Source organism: Apium graveolens, chromosome 4 (assembly GCF_009905375.1).
Source record: "Apium graveolens cultivar Ventura chromosome 4, ASM990537v1, whole genome shotgun sequence".
Classification (NCBI taxonomy): domain Eukaryota; kingdom Viridiplantae; phylum Streptophyta; class Magnoliopsida; order Apiales; family Apiaceae; genus Apium; species Apium graveolens.
The window spans coordinates 220,120,999-220,134,990 of NC_133650.1; the positions used below are offsets into that span (position 1 = coordinate 220,120,999).

A 13,992-nucleotide genomic window follows, 5' to 3' on the forward strand; every position below is an offset into this window, starting at 1 on the left:
ACCCAGGCAAGTTTACGAACCCAACTCCATTTACTGTTGTGTTGTGAAAGAATTGTTTTATTATCATTGTATAAATACCAAGTTTGCCATGATACGTAGTTGTTGAATTTTCGCATAATGTAGCGATGTTGTACGATAAGTATATATATCGTGAAATGTTAATTCCGCTTTAAGCGTGATGTATTATATAAGACCGTGAGTCGGTCGGGATTTTAAGACGAAAACCCTGGAGTCATTCCGGTGATATTATAGGACGATTATAAGTCCATAGTAGTAGTTTTAAAGGGACTCAACGTCCACTTACGAAACATTAAAATACCTCAAACTTTTATTAAAACGATTTCCTAACGATCATATTCCCTCAACTATATTTTGTTGTTCGAATAATAAATACTATATACCTATTCCTTTATTACGGGAGAAGTATACTCCAACGATTATGTATTTCAAACCCGATTATGCATGAAAGATTATTAACTACGCAGACATAAACTAGTTGAGGAATATTATTTTAAATATTCTTTTAGAAAGTAAACTCATTTGAGGTTTATTTATTTATCGATTATTATTTAATTATTTATTATTCATTATAAGGTTTATTATTGATTTAAAAATCATAGACCCTGATTTAAAATATACTTCCTGATTTCGGAACATCATTCGAATAATTTCAGATCGTCGGTGAATATTATCCCGACTTATTTAATATTTTGAATATAGTTTCAAGGAGAAACTTTTCCCCCTTATTTAATTATCTGTTGACAACAGTCAACTCACATCCTTAGTACTTCCTCCAAAAATCTCGGAAGTACGTATATACATATATACACTTATATCTTAGTGAGATAAGATGTTTCTATCAACAAGCAAAATGCTTGGGGAACTTCGATGTGGTTCGAGTTCTCGAGATTGATAGAATCCTTTAAAGAACAAAAGAGGGGTAGACTCTGGTACTATGTGTGCTAGATGGACTACCAAAGGTACCGCGGGAGAAGGTACTCTGTGTACTCAGGAACTTGTGAAGTATGTATATACCCAAAAATGGGACGGTAGCCCGAATGCGGCAAGGGTCATAACCAGGATACGAAGGTGTCGTCCTTCTACTAGTAGAAAAGGTTACTATTATCGTATTACGACTGATCATCATATACGGTGGCTCCAACAAGTGTCCTAATTTCTTCCAATTTGAATTATGATGCAATACCGTAACCCAAGCCTAGGTGCTGGGTTTTCTATTAAGGTATTCGCAGGATAATAAAATCCCCTAAAGAACTATTTTCATAAGAAGGTGTGTATCACCAATGGAAAACTATTTTCGAATAAAACATAATTATCATATATGATGTTTTACGTAGGTTATCATACAGTCATTTTCATACTGTACATTATTATGCTGGGCATTATAGCACACACTTGTTTTCTTAAATTGACACAACACAACAGTGAATCAAGATGCCTGCCATGAGAACCACAGGCAGAAAACGGGTAGGAAATGGCCAGCTGTTCCATAGATTATTTGGTGTTGTACCTCAGGTAGTTCGAATAAGCTGGATTAGTTTTCAGTTATTTTTAGTTCGGCTTATTTATAAGTATGACTTATGTAAGGTAATAAACAAGAAACTTATATTTGGCCGGTGGACCAGCCTTACTTAAAGGTTACTCCCCGGTAAGACTTAATCACTTTTGGGTTGTAATAATTATCACTTGATGGATGAAATCATTCCAGTTATGAATGATTCATTTCCAAGACAATAACCTATAAGTGTGTGTGTGTGTGATAAGTGTGGCGTCGTGAAGCGTGATTATTTATATATTGTGGTGTGAGTTATGTGGTTATAATAGTTAGATGGCGTGGCCTCCGAGAATCCTGACCCCGGATTTTGGGGCGCCACAGAGACCATTCAGTCACCACCATTAGAAGCTAGGAAACCAACTACTTCATCCTCGCAACAGGGTGGAGTCAGTAAAAAAAAAGAAAAAGCAAACACCCATGGTAGTTGTTGCTGAGAGTAGTGAGGAATAAATAAACATTAAGTCAAACCTGGTCAGAAAACCAAAGAAGTTAAGGAAGGTTGAGTTGATGTGATGGCCTCAACCCCGGGGTCAGGGGCTGACGTCACCAAAAATATGATAAATTATAACAACTACTACTAAATAAACTTTATTATAGCACACGACCCCAACCAGGAGCCGAAACAGGTTCAAGTATTATTTAGGTTACAACACACACACCAACTTATTCAAAACCAGACACTCCCACTTATTACAGCAACTCATCAGACCTCAGGGGCCTGATACAAACTACCTCAGAGGAGCCGGGACCGGAGGCTGACACTCTACGCTGACCTGGTCTTCTAGACATCTGCAATAAATAAATACAAAACAAGCTGCAAGAGTGAGCAATCCATTGCTCAACAGTACCTCTACATAAATGACCACTAACAGGATGTATAAAACAGTATAGGAACAGATATTAAATTGATATAAAAAAATTTGTAAAACAGGTATAAACTGGATATCAAAACTAGCATGTTTTGCAAAATAACATCATCTGTAGTGTGCTGTGTAAAAATACCAGAGTTCAATTTTAGCATGCTATTTCTTTCCAAAACCACTGTCCATTTCTGGACCCATAAATCACATGTCCCGTTACGGGGACTATAAATCATTTCTTCCATTTCGGGAACCATCAAACCTTTATCAGATATATAAAAGAGGATGAATTCTAGGGACAGCTGATCAGTCTATCCCACCATAAATTTCATTTCGGAACTCAGAGTCTAGCTAGGTCTCTGTCATGCTGGACTAAGCGGCCTACCAGTACACGCATCCGACTTAGACTCTTACGCAACCATGCTGGGCCGTTACCTAATAACGGACCTCTTATGCCAACTGACCATCCAATATCTGATTTATTTTTATCTAGTTTCCAAAATCATTTACACCTATCTCTCTTTAAACGATTACAACACACATTCTAAAAATCCCTTTTTAATTTTTTTATCACAATTTAGAGATAGGTATTTTCAGAAGTTACTTTTTCCCCAAAACCTCGTTCAGTAAAACATATTTAAATACGGGGAATACGTAAGTTAAAACATTATGTTCTAGTAATCAACAACTATTCATATATACTGAACTGTAAAAGATTAGTTCAAGGGTACTTGCCTTGCAAAGCTTTGCACTAACTCTGGCTTAACTCTAATTGACTTCAACTACTGGGTCCTTTGACTCGATCCTACGAAATCGAAACAACCTAGGTTAGACAACCGATTATGCTTGATTTTTCCTCACTAACTAATTACCCAACGATATAATTCTCGACTCGCATGCATATTAATAACAATAACATATATGCAATAATAATGCACATAACAATCAGGGTTAATTTGTATTAACGAGATGCATATACTCGATTTATTATTTAAGGAAATTTTTAGAAAAATTTGGACAGCGACTCCTCTGCTTATAGGTCTACCCGTCGAAACATCAATCGACGTCAAATCCCAACACAAACAATTCAAATCGCCACATAACTAAATTTTTCGTCCCGAAAACAATTTATACAACTCATTTTATTTATTAAAATATTTAGGACTCAGAACAGGGTCATCACCGTCCACCGTGCGCACGTAAAAACAATTCATCGCGCACGGCGGCAAAATTTATTGGTGCCCGAAAATACACGGGTGTCCTAATAAATTTCACCGATTTATTAAAATCACATCCCGCACGAATTAAATTTAATATCACGAAATATTAGTCAAAATTCCAGCATAAAACCAAAAATTAATTAAATCCCAACTGCACAACACGCGCACCAACACGCGCCACAACCACCACTGCAACAATCGACCGGAAAAAAAAAAGAACAGCGGCCAGAATCAGGGAAACAGGGCCACACACATGCAACTGAATACACACACAACACATACATATGTATACCTATATATACATATATATACATCAACCAGAAAGAATCGGATCAAAGGTCACTGGAAACGAAACGGAAAAACGAAGCTACGGCGGCGGTGATGAACAACGGGAGGAGAAACGGAGATAGAGAGGAGAGGAAGAAAAGGGAAAACAGAGGGGAAGAGAGAGTGTAGAGGAGAAATAAGGCGAGAGAGATGAAGAGCAGAAATATAACGAGAGAGAGAGAGACAGAGAAATTGATTGTAAACAAAACCCCTGCTGCTTACACGTATCACTTCCCACCTTCTGATTGTATTACACGTGTCCCTTAAATCCTTTCTGTCACATTTCTGGTTCATTTTTGCTAGTTTGACGAACCAATCGCGTTGTAAAAATTTATCGAAAAATTAAAATTTTAATACCAAAATTCTCGAAATATTCAGAAGTTAATAAAAATATAATTTTCATAATTTTTAAAACACTTTACATGCACAACTTATACCCGCATTAAATGAAATAACGAAACAACACGCGAGTAAAATTAGTCTTAAAAATTACCAAAATAATTTTAAAATTCTCAGAATATTGTAAACATAATAAAATATGAGTTTCATAATTTTTGAAGAATCCAAGAATTAAATATGGATTTTATAATTTAAATGAATTCAGAAAATCATTGAAGAATAAATAAATAACAGAATATTGATTTGTAAATTTTGTAAAATCCCTAAAATAATTAGCAAGGTTATAAAATTATAAAAACAATTTTTGGAGACAACTCGATAATTTTGGAAATAGAATTGTCATAAAAATCACTTTTTAAAAGTGAAACAAAAATACATTGCGCCCCGGCTAATCATAAAACACACCCCTCAAACCAGCAATCACATATAAACAATAATAATTAACACAGAGACCATAAATACCATAACTTCTTTATTAATATCTACGCAATAATTACCTATTTAAATATTACAGAAATATACGAGTCGTTATATCCTTCCCCCTTAAAAAGATTCGGCCATCAGAATCTTTACTAATTAAATAAGTGAGGATATTTGTCAAGCATATCTGACTCTAGTTCCCAGGTAGACTCTTCTACCCTAGGGTTTCTCCAAAGTAATTTAACTATAGGAATAGATTTATTTCTAAGTACACGCTCCATTCGGTCTAAAATCTGGATTGGCTGCTCCGCATAGGATAAATCCGATTGAAGTTTGAACGGTTCAATTCAATTACTTGATTCGAGGCAGGAATGTACGGCTTCAACATGGACACATGAAATACATTATGGATATGCTACCACTGCGGGGGTAAAGCTATCTCGTATGCCACTTTTCCTATTTTCTTCAAAACTTTAAATGGTCCTATATATCTCGGACTCAGTTTACCTTTCTGACAAAATCGAATCAATCCCTTCCATGGCGAAACTTTTAGTAATACCAATGTTCCTATTTCAAAACTTATGTCCTTTCGATGTAAATCTGCATTCTTTTTCTGTCTATCCTGAGCGGCTTCCAATTTTTTCCGAATTAACACTAATGCTTTTTTTGTCTGCTGCACTAATTCAGGTCCTAACATTTTCTTTTCTCCTACCTCATCCCATTATAGAGGTGATCTACACTTTCGTCCATATAAAGCTTTGTAGGGTGGCATTCCAATGCTGGCGTGGTAACTGTTATTATAGGAAAATTTTATTAATGGTAAATGATCGTCCCAACTTCCCTTGAAATCCAAAGCACATACTGATAAGTGGCATTTTATACCACTTAAAACATCTTAAAATGGCTTAAATTGGTGCCTTGAAATCAAGTATTTTGTGTATTTGATGCGTTTTTCTAGTGTTTATGCATTTCAGGGTATTAGTTGCATTTCGGAGGAGTAATCATCAAGAATAAGCCTTGACATGTGTTCACCATTGAGAGAGGAAAGAAAGGGGCAGATTGCGCCGAAGAAATGAAGCAAACTCAGGATTTTTCCAGTAGGGTCCTGAGCACCCGCTCAGCCGCGCAGGAAGCTGAGCGCCCGCTCAGCTATGCTGAGCGGCCGCGCAGGGTCGGGAAAAAAGATAATTTATTTTAGGACTTCTACTTCTGTTTGGCTTCCACTTCTATGTAATCTGAGTTTTATGGGACTATTATATAAGTAGATTTGGAGACTTTTTCACGAGAGAGGATCGTAGTATTAAGCAAGGAGTGAAGGAGATAAAGAAGAAGACCGTTTTAGCACACAGCAACGAAGAGGAAGCATATTTTCTTGTGATTCTTGTTTCGTTGTAACGTTGGATGCTAGTTTTCTTACTTCGAACCTATTTACTCTTGTGACGTACTCTGATTTAATATAATTAGTTTAGTTATTATTTTCTTGTGTTTGTTTAACATGATTTCATATGAACCCATGATGACGATGAGTGCTATTATGGGCTAATCGTGATCATGGGGTTACAACGGATTTACTATGGAATTATTTAGTTAATTGTTTAATACTTTAGTGTGTGATGATTGTATGATATCTAGTATTGGTTGTGCGTATTCATCTTATGTGCGTCGCGAACATATAAGATAGGGTGTTAATCTCTTGTGAAGCGACGGTGGATCTTGAGATTTAGAACTTGCTATTCTAGCATAGGTTCATGTATGATGTGCATGATTAATGGGTAACTCTAACAGTTTTATTCGCCCTGTGTAATCAAAAGGAATAACTTGTGCTTAAATCGTTGTGTTGTCAATTTCTGTAGACATATAGGAACTCAACATAATTGATGCCTATTCAACTTCTATCTTAATTGTGGATGTTTGGTAGAATGGTATTAGTACAATGAAAGTTGGCTTTTATCAGTTTCGTGTTATTCGATTAATATCATCACTGTCACATGCTAAAGGTAATAACAATAACTATTGAAGGAAGTAGTAATGAAGTTGTGATCTCATAAGTGTTTTAATATTGTTAATTTGAATTGTTAATTAAGTGATTAATTAAGTAATTAATTGTAGTTAATATTTAGTCAACAATTCTAAGTGTTAGTGTCTTAACATTGAGAAATAATCATACATTGGTGCGTGAGTTTAATTAGACAATAATTAGTCCGAGTCTCTGTGGGAACGAACTAGAAAGTATTCTATATTACTTGCGAATGCGTATACTTGCGTGAATATTAGCGCGTGTTTTCGCCCTAACAAGTTTTTGGCGCCGCTGCCGGGGACTCAGCGTATTTGTTTAGTTTATGTACTTACCATCATTGGTCATTAGGACTCAGTGATTAGGACGTAGTTGTTACATATTGTTTCCGGTTGTGTTTCAGGTACTTTAGCGAGCGTTTATGCAAACTCGTTCTCGTACTCGCAAGAGAACTTTAGATACAGCTGAGGAGACAGACGAAGTTCTTGATATTCCGGAGAAGTTAGATTTTGAAGATTCAGATTCAGGAACTGAGCGGAAAGAACCAGTAATCATGGGTGATCGTATTGTTCAGGCTGATCCAGCTCTTATGGATTTTTCTCGGCCAAAAATTGATGACATTCAGTCAACCATTCTTCATCCGGCTATTCAAGCTAACACCTTTGAAATCAAGCCGGGCACTATTCAGATGGTGCAGAATTCTGTTTCTTTTGGAGGAGCTGCGACTGAAGACCCCAACATGCACATAAGGAATTTTGTCGAGATCTGCAGCACTTTCAAGTATAATGGCGTGACTGATGAGGCTATCAAGCTGAGGCTTTCCCAATTCTCACTGAGGGACAAAGCTAAGGACTGGTTACATTCTGAACCAGATGGGTCCATCACTACTTGGAAAGATCTTGCGCAAAAGTTTCTGGTGAAGTTTTATCCGATAGCAAAGACTACTGCTATGAGGAGTGCTCTTACTCAGTTTACGCAGCAACCTACAGAATCTATGTTCGAAGCTTGGGAACGCTACAAGGAAATGTTGAGGAAGTGTCCACATCATGGAATGCCCGATTGGATGGTGATCACTGGTTTCTATAATGGTTTGGGGGCCCAATCTCGGCCCATGCTCGATGCAGCAGCTGGAGGCGCCTTATGGGCTAAAAGCTATATTGAGGCTTATAATCTTATCGAGACTATGGCTGCAAATGAGCATCAAAACCCAACTCAGAGGATGATGCATGGGAAGGTAGCAGGTATTCTGGAAGTCGATGCAGCCACCGCTATTGCAGCGCAGCTTCAAGCGCTGTCAATGAAGGTTGATTCTCTGGCTATATATGGAGTTAATCAAATAGCTATGGTTTGTGAGCTTTGTGCAGGTTCTCATGCTACAGATCAGTGTTTTCTTGTCAACGAATCTGTTCAGTATGTGAATAATTATCAGCGACAACAGCAGCCTGTGCCAGCTACTTATCATCCTAATAATAGAAATCATCAAAATTTCAGCTGGGGTTATAATCAGAATGCTATTCAGCCACCATATCAGCAAGGTGTGAGTAAACAGTTTAAACCACCTGGATTCCAGCAACCACAGCAGTATGCTCAAAGGCAATCATATCCTCAACAGGGAAGTGCAGCTGCACCTACTAGTGCTGATTTTGAGGAACTTAAGCTGTTATGCAAAAGTCATGCGATTTCTATCAAGACCTTGGAAAACCAAATAGGTCAAATAGCCAATGCAGTGCTCAATCATCAACCTGGCACTCTTCCCAGTGACACGGAAGTACCAGGCAGGAAGGAAGCTAAAGAGCAAGTCAAGGCTATTACCTTAAGGTCTGGAAAAGTTGCTGATGCTGAAAAGGCAAAAGAATGAGAAGCTGAAGTTAGAGATGAAGAAGCTAAGCAAAAGGAGAAAGCGGTGGAACCAAGGAAGACTACTGTTGAACACACTCTGCCTGAGAGTAATACAGGGGAGAAACAGCTTTATCCTCCACCACACTTTCCTAAGAGATTGCAGCAACAAAAGCTGGATAGACAGTTCGGTAATATACCTTTCGCTGAGGCTCTGGAGCAAATGCCTAGTTATGCTAAGTTTATGAAGAGTATTCTTTCAAGAAAGGTGAAACTGGATGACCTTGAGACCGTTGCTCTCACGGAAGAATGCAGCGCTGTTCTGCAGCAAAAGTTACCTCCAAAACTGAAAGATCCAGGTAGCTTCACCATTCCTTGCACCATTGGCAAGTTGACTTTTGACAAGTGCCTTTGTGATTCGAGAGCAAGCATCAATCTGATGCCGTTGTCGATCTTTAAAAAGTTGGATTTGCCTGATCCAAAACCCACATACATGTCTCTACAATTGGCTGATCATTCTATTACTTACCCAAGGGGCATAGTGGAGGATGTGCTAGTCAAGGTGGATAAGCTCTTCTTTTCTGCAGATTTTGTTATTCTGGATTTTGAGGAAGATAAGTAGATTCCCATAATCTTGGGAAGACCTTTCTTGGCTACTGGCCGTACCTTGATAGATGTGCAAAAAGGTGAACTTACTATGCGGGTACAAGATCAGGATGTGACCTTCAACGTATTCAAGGCAATGAAATTCCCTACAGAAGATGATGAGTGCTTGAAAGTGGATATGATTGATTCTGCGGTTACTTCGGAACTCGATCGCATGCTAATGTCTGATGCATTAGAAAAGGCCTTAGTGGGGGATTTTGACAGTGATGATGAAGATGGCAAGGAGCAATTACAATATCTGAATGCTTCTCTCTAGAAGCGAAAGCTGGACATGCCGTTTGAATCTCTTGGTACTTCTGACCTCAAGAATGCTGAAGGAAAGCTCAAACCATCAATAGAGGAAGCACCTACCTTGGAGCTCAAGCCATTACCTGAACACTTGAGGTATGTTTTTTTAGGAGATGCATCTACTTTACCTGTTATTATTGCATCTGACCTTTCAGGTAGTGAGGAAGATAAGCTCTTAAGGATTTTGAGAGAATTCAAATCGGCTATTGGATGGACCATAGCAGATATCAAGGGGATCAACCCTTCCTATTGTATGTATAAAATTCTGCTAGAAGAAGGTAGTAAGCCGACTGTTGAACAACAGCGCAGACTTAATCCTATCATGAAGGAGGTGGTGAAGAAAGAAATTCTGAAATGGCTAGATGCAGGCATCATTTATCCTATTTCTGACAGTTCTTGGGTGAGCCCCGTACAATGTGTACCTAAGAAAGGAGGTATCACTGTGGTGGAAAATGAGAAGAATGAGCTCATCCCTACTCGAACAGTTATAGGATGGAGAGTATGCATGGATTATCGAAAGTTGAACAAAGCCACGAGGAAGGATCACTTCCCTCTTCCATTCATTGATCAGATGCTTGACAGGTTGACTGGTCATGAGTATTATTGTCTTCTGGATGGCTATTCAGGGTATAATCAGATTTGTATTGCACCAGAGGATCAGGAAAAGACTACCTTCACTTGTCCATTTGGCACGTTTGCTTTTCACAGAGTTCTGTTTGGGTTATGTGGCGCCCCGGCCACTTTTCAGAGATGTATGATGGCTATATTCTCTGACATGATTGGAGATAATGTCGAGGTGTTCATGGACGACTTCTCCGTCTTTGGACATTCGTATGATGAATGTTTGAATAATCTTCGCGCCGTACTCAAAAGGTGTGTGGAAACTAATTTGGTGCTCAATTGGGAGAAATGTCATTTTATGGTGCGTGAAGGCATTATTCTTGGGCATAAGGTCTCTAGCAAGGGTCTGGAGGTGGACAAGGCCAAGGTGGGAGTCATTGAAAATCTTCCACCACCTATTTCTGTGAAGGGAATCCGTAGTTTTCTTGGTCATGCGGGTTTTTATCGGCGATTCATCAAGGACTTTTCAAAGATATCTAAGCCGTTGTGCAATTTGCTTGAGAAAGATGCGCCTTTCAAATTTGATGATGAATATTTGGCGGCTTTCGAGACTCTCAAGAAGAGTTTAATCACTGCACCAGTTATTACAGCACCAGATTGGACAGAGCCGTTTGAGATGATGTGTGATGCGAGTGATTATACGGTAGGTGCAGTTCTGGGGCAGCGCAAGAATAATCTCTTTCACAAGATAGGACATTAATCAATGAATCTTTTCCGGATGAGCAGTTGTTCGCAGTTCAGGAGGAAGAGCCATGGTTTGCAGATATTGTAAACTATCTAGTCAGCAATATAATGCCTCCTAATTTGACCTCAGCTCAAAAGAAGAAGTTTCTGAATGAGGTGAAGTGGTATATGTGGGATGAACCATATTTGTTTAGACAGGGAGCTGACCAGATCATCAGGAGATGTATCACGTTCTGTGAGACGGAGGGGATATTACGAGACTGCCACTCCACGGTTTATGGTGGACACTATGGTGGTGAGAAGACGGCAGCTCATATTCTGCAAGCAGGTTTTTTCTGGCCTACTTTGTTTAAGGATTCTCATCAGTTTGTTTTAAGGTGTGATCGTTGCCAAAGAGTGGGAAATTTAACGAGAAAGGATGAGATGCCGTTAAATGTGATGCTTGAAGTCGAGGTCTTTGATGTTTGGGGAATCGATTTCATGGGGCCTTTTGTCTCGTCCTGCAATAATCAGTACATCTTGCTAGCAGTCGATTATGTCTCAAAATGGGTAGAAGTCAAAGCTTTACCGACAAATGATGCAAAGGCAGTGCTGAATTTTCTTCATAAGCAGATTTTCACAAGGTTTGGAACACCTCGGGTAATCATAAGTGATGAAGGGTCGCATTTCTGCAACCGTAAGTTCACTTCTATGATGCAGCGTTATAATGTGAATTATCGAGTTGCTACTGCCTATCATCCGCAAACAAATGGTCAAGCGGAAGTGTCTAACAGAGAGATCAAGCGCATTCTAGAGAAGGTTGTTTGTCCGTCAAGGAAGGATTGGTCTTTAAAGCTCGATGAAGTTGTTTGGGCTTACAGAACAGCATACAAAACTCCACTTGGTATGTCCCCGTTTCAGTTGGTGTACGGTAAGGGATGTCATTTACCTGCGGAGCTTGAACCTGGATTTAGATGCAGCTGGTAAGAAAAGAATGCTTCAGCTTAATGAACTTGATGAATTCCGACTTCAAGCGTACGAGAATAACAAAATGTACAAGGAAAAGATGAAGAGGTGGCATGATAGGAAGCTACATCCTAAGTTATTTGTGCCGGGGCAACAAGTTCTCTTATTCAACTCTCGTCTCCGACTTTTTCCTGGGAAGTTGAAATCAAGGTGGTCTGGACCTTTTATTGTCAAAACTGTGTTCCCACATGGAGCGGTGGAAATTTTTGAGAATGATCCGGACTAAGCATTCTAGGTTAATGGTCAGTGTTTGAAGCACTACTATGGGGACATGGCAAATCGAGAAGTGGTTAGTGCCATTTTATTGACTACGTGAGAAAGGTACGCAATGTCAAGCTAATGACGAAAAAGAAGCGCTGCGTGGGAGGCTACCCATGATTTGTTGTTACAGGAACCCTTAGAAGTTAATAACCTATCCAAAAACACAAAAAAATCAGAAAAATGGGACTGAATTTTTTTTTTCCAGTGACCCCTGAGAGCCCGCTCTGCTCTGCTGAGCGACCGCTCAGCAAGCTGAGTGCCCGCTCAGCTTTGCTGAGCGACCGCTCAGGGGCCGGCTGCCAGAATTTTTTTTTTACAGTTTATAAAAAAAAATCAGAAAATTAAAAAAACCCATCACAGCCCATAAACCCACGAATTCTTTTCCTATTACCCCATGATTTTATCCCCCAACCCCACTCCTAATCTAATTTAACCTAATCCACACCCTATATATACATACACCTATCCTACATATCTCCCACAAACTTTCTACACTCAAACTCTCTCCCAAACACAAAAACTCAGTTCTTAAACACTTTTATTCAAGATTCAATGGCACCCAAGAGAGCACGAACTATTGATAGCAGCAGCACAGTCCCTACTGCTGATTCATCGAGGGGTACTGCTGCAAGGCCTCGGTTGAATGACAGAGCTGCGGAGGAGGAGTACACTAGGCTTTTGGGGAAGCCGATTCTGAAAGAGAGAGGGTTTTTACCATCGGGGAGGGATGGTAAGTTGCTACCCATGATTGCAGAGAAGGGGTGGATAGCTTTTTGTGAGTCACCCGAAGCAGTGCCGATGAGCGTGGTTCGCGAGTTCTATGCGAACACGAAGGCCGAAAAGAATGGGTTTTCTGTGGTCCGAGGGCTGATGGTTGATTATCACCCAGCGGCGATTCGCCGTGTGATTGGGCAGCGAGAGAGGAAGCCCGAGGAGGAGAACTGGAATGAGAAGACTGCTGAGGATTTTGACTTGGATTTCATTTGTGCTACTCTCTGTAGGCCGGGCACAGTTTGGACCTTCAAGACCGGCACTAATGAGTATCGTCACTTCCCGGCAATCGCTATGAACAGGTATGCGCGTGCATGGAATGCATTTATTTATGCTAATATTTTGCCTTCTTCGCATGCACACGAGGTCACAGTTGAGAGAGCACAGTTATTGTGGGGAATTCTTAATGAGGAGTACTATGTGGACCTTGGTGAGTTTATCTACCAAGGAATTCTGAAGTTTTTGAGGGGAGCTAAGCATATGAACATCCCTTATGCATCCACGGTTACGAGGCTTTGCCGAGCAGTGGGAGTGAACTGGCCGGCTCATGAGCAGGTGCAGTTGTCGGCCGCTCCGATTGATTCTGGGACTCTGAATGGGATGCAGGAGTGGACCGGTGGTGAGCCCGAGGAGCATGGGCTGGGTTATCATTTTCCAGGAGGGCGTCCAGCAAGAGGTGCTACTATGGCTAGGTCTAGGCGTGATGAGGTTGGTTCTTCGAGAGCTCAGGAGGGTGCTGGGATGGTTGATACCCAGTATAGGAGGCTTTCACGGCGGATGGATGCCATGTACGAGACGCAGAGCAGGTTTGCTCAGGAGCTCACCCTTGCGTTAGGGACTGCTTTTCGGGGCCTTCGAGCTGATATCCAGTGGCCAGTTTTTGGTGAGGACTCTGCATACCCGCCGCCTGATACTCCACCCACTGAGGGTGATGATGATGATGACTCCGAGTAGGTATACCCTGTGTTCCTTTCTACTACCTTCACTGGGGACAGTGAAGATTTTAAGTTTGGGGGTGGTAGTTAAGGAATATTTTATGTGTGTCAT

At 40.0% G+C, this 13,992-nt stretch overlaps 1 non-coding gene across 1 annotated transcript; it reads right to left on the reverse strand.

Annotated features, from left to right (window-relative positions):
* Positions 1–7,759: 7,759 nt before the first annotated feature.
* Positions 7,760–7,866, reverse strand: LOC141722508 (small nucleolar RNA R71). The gene has a single exon (XR_012575526.1). It is a non-coding gene; the product is annotated as a small nucleolar RNA R71 (small nucleolar RNA).
* Between the last annotated feature and the right edge of the window lie 6,126 nt (positions 7,867–13,992).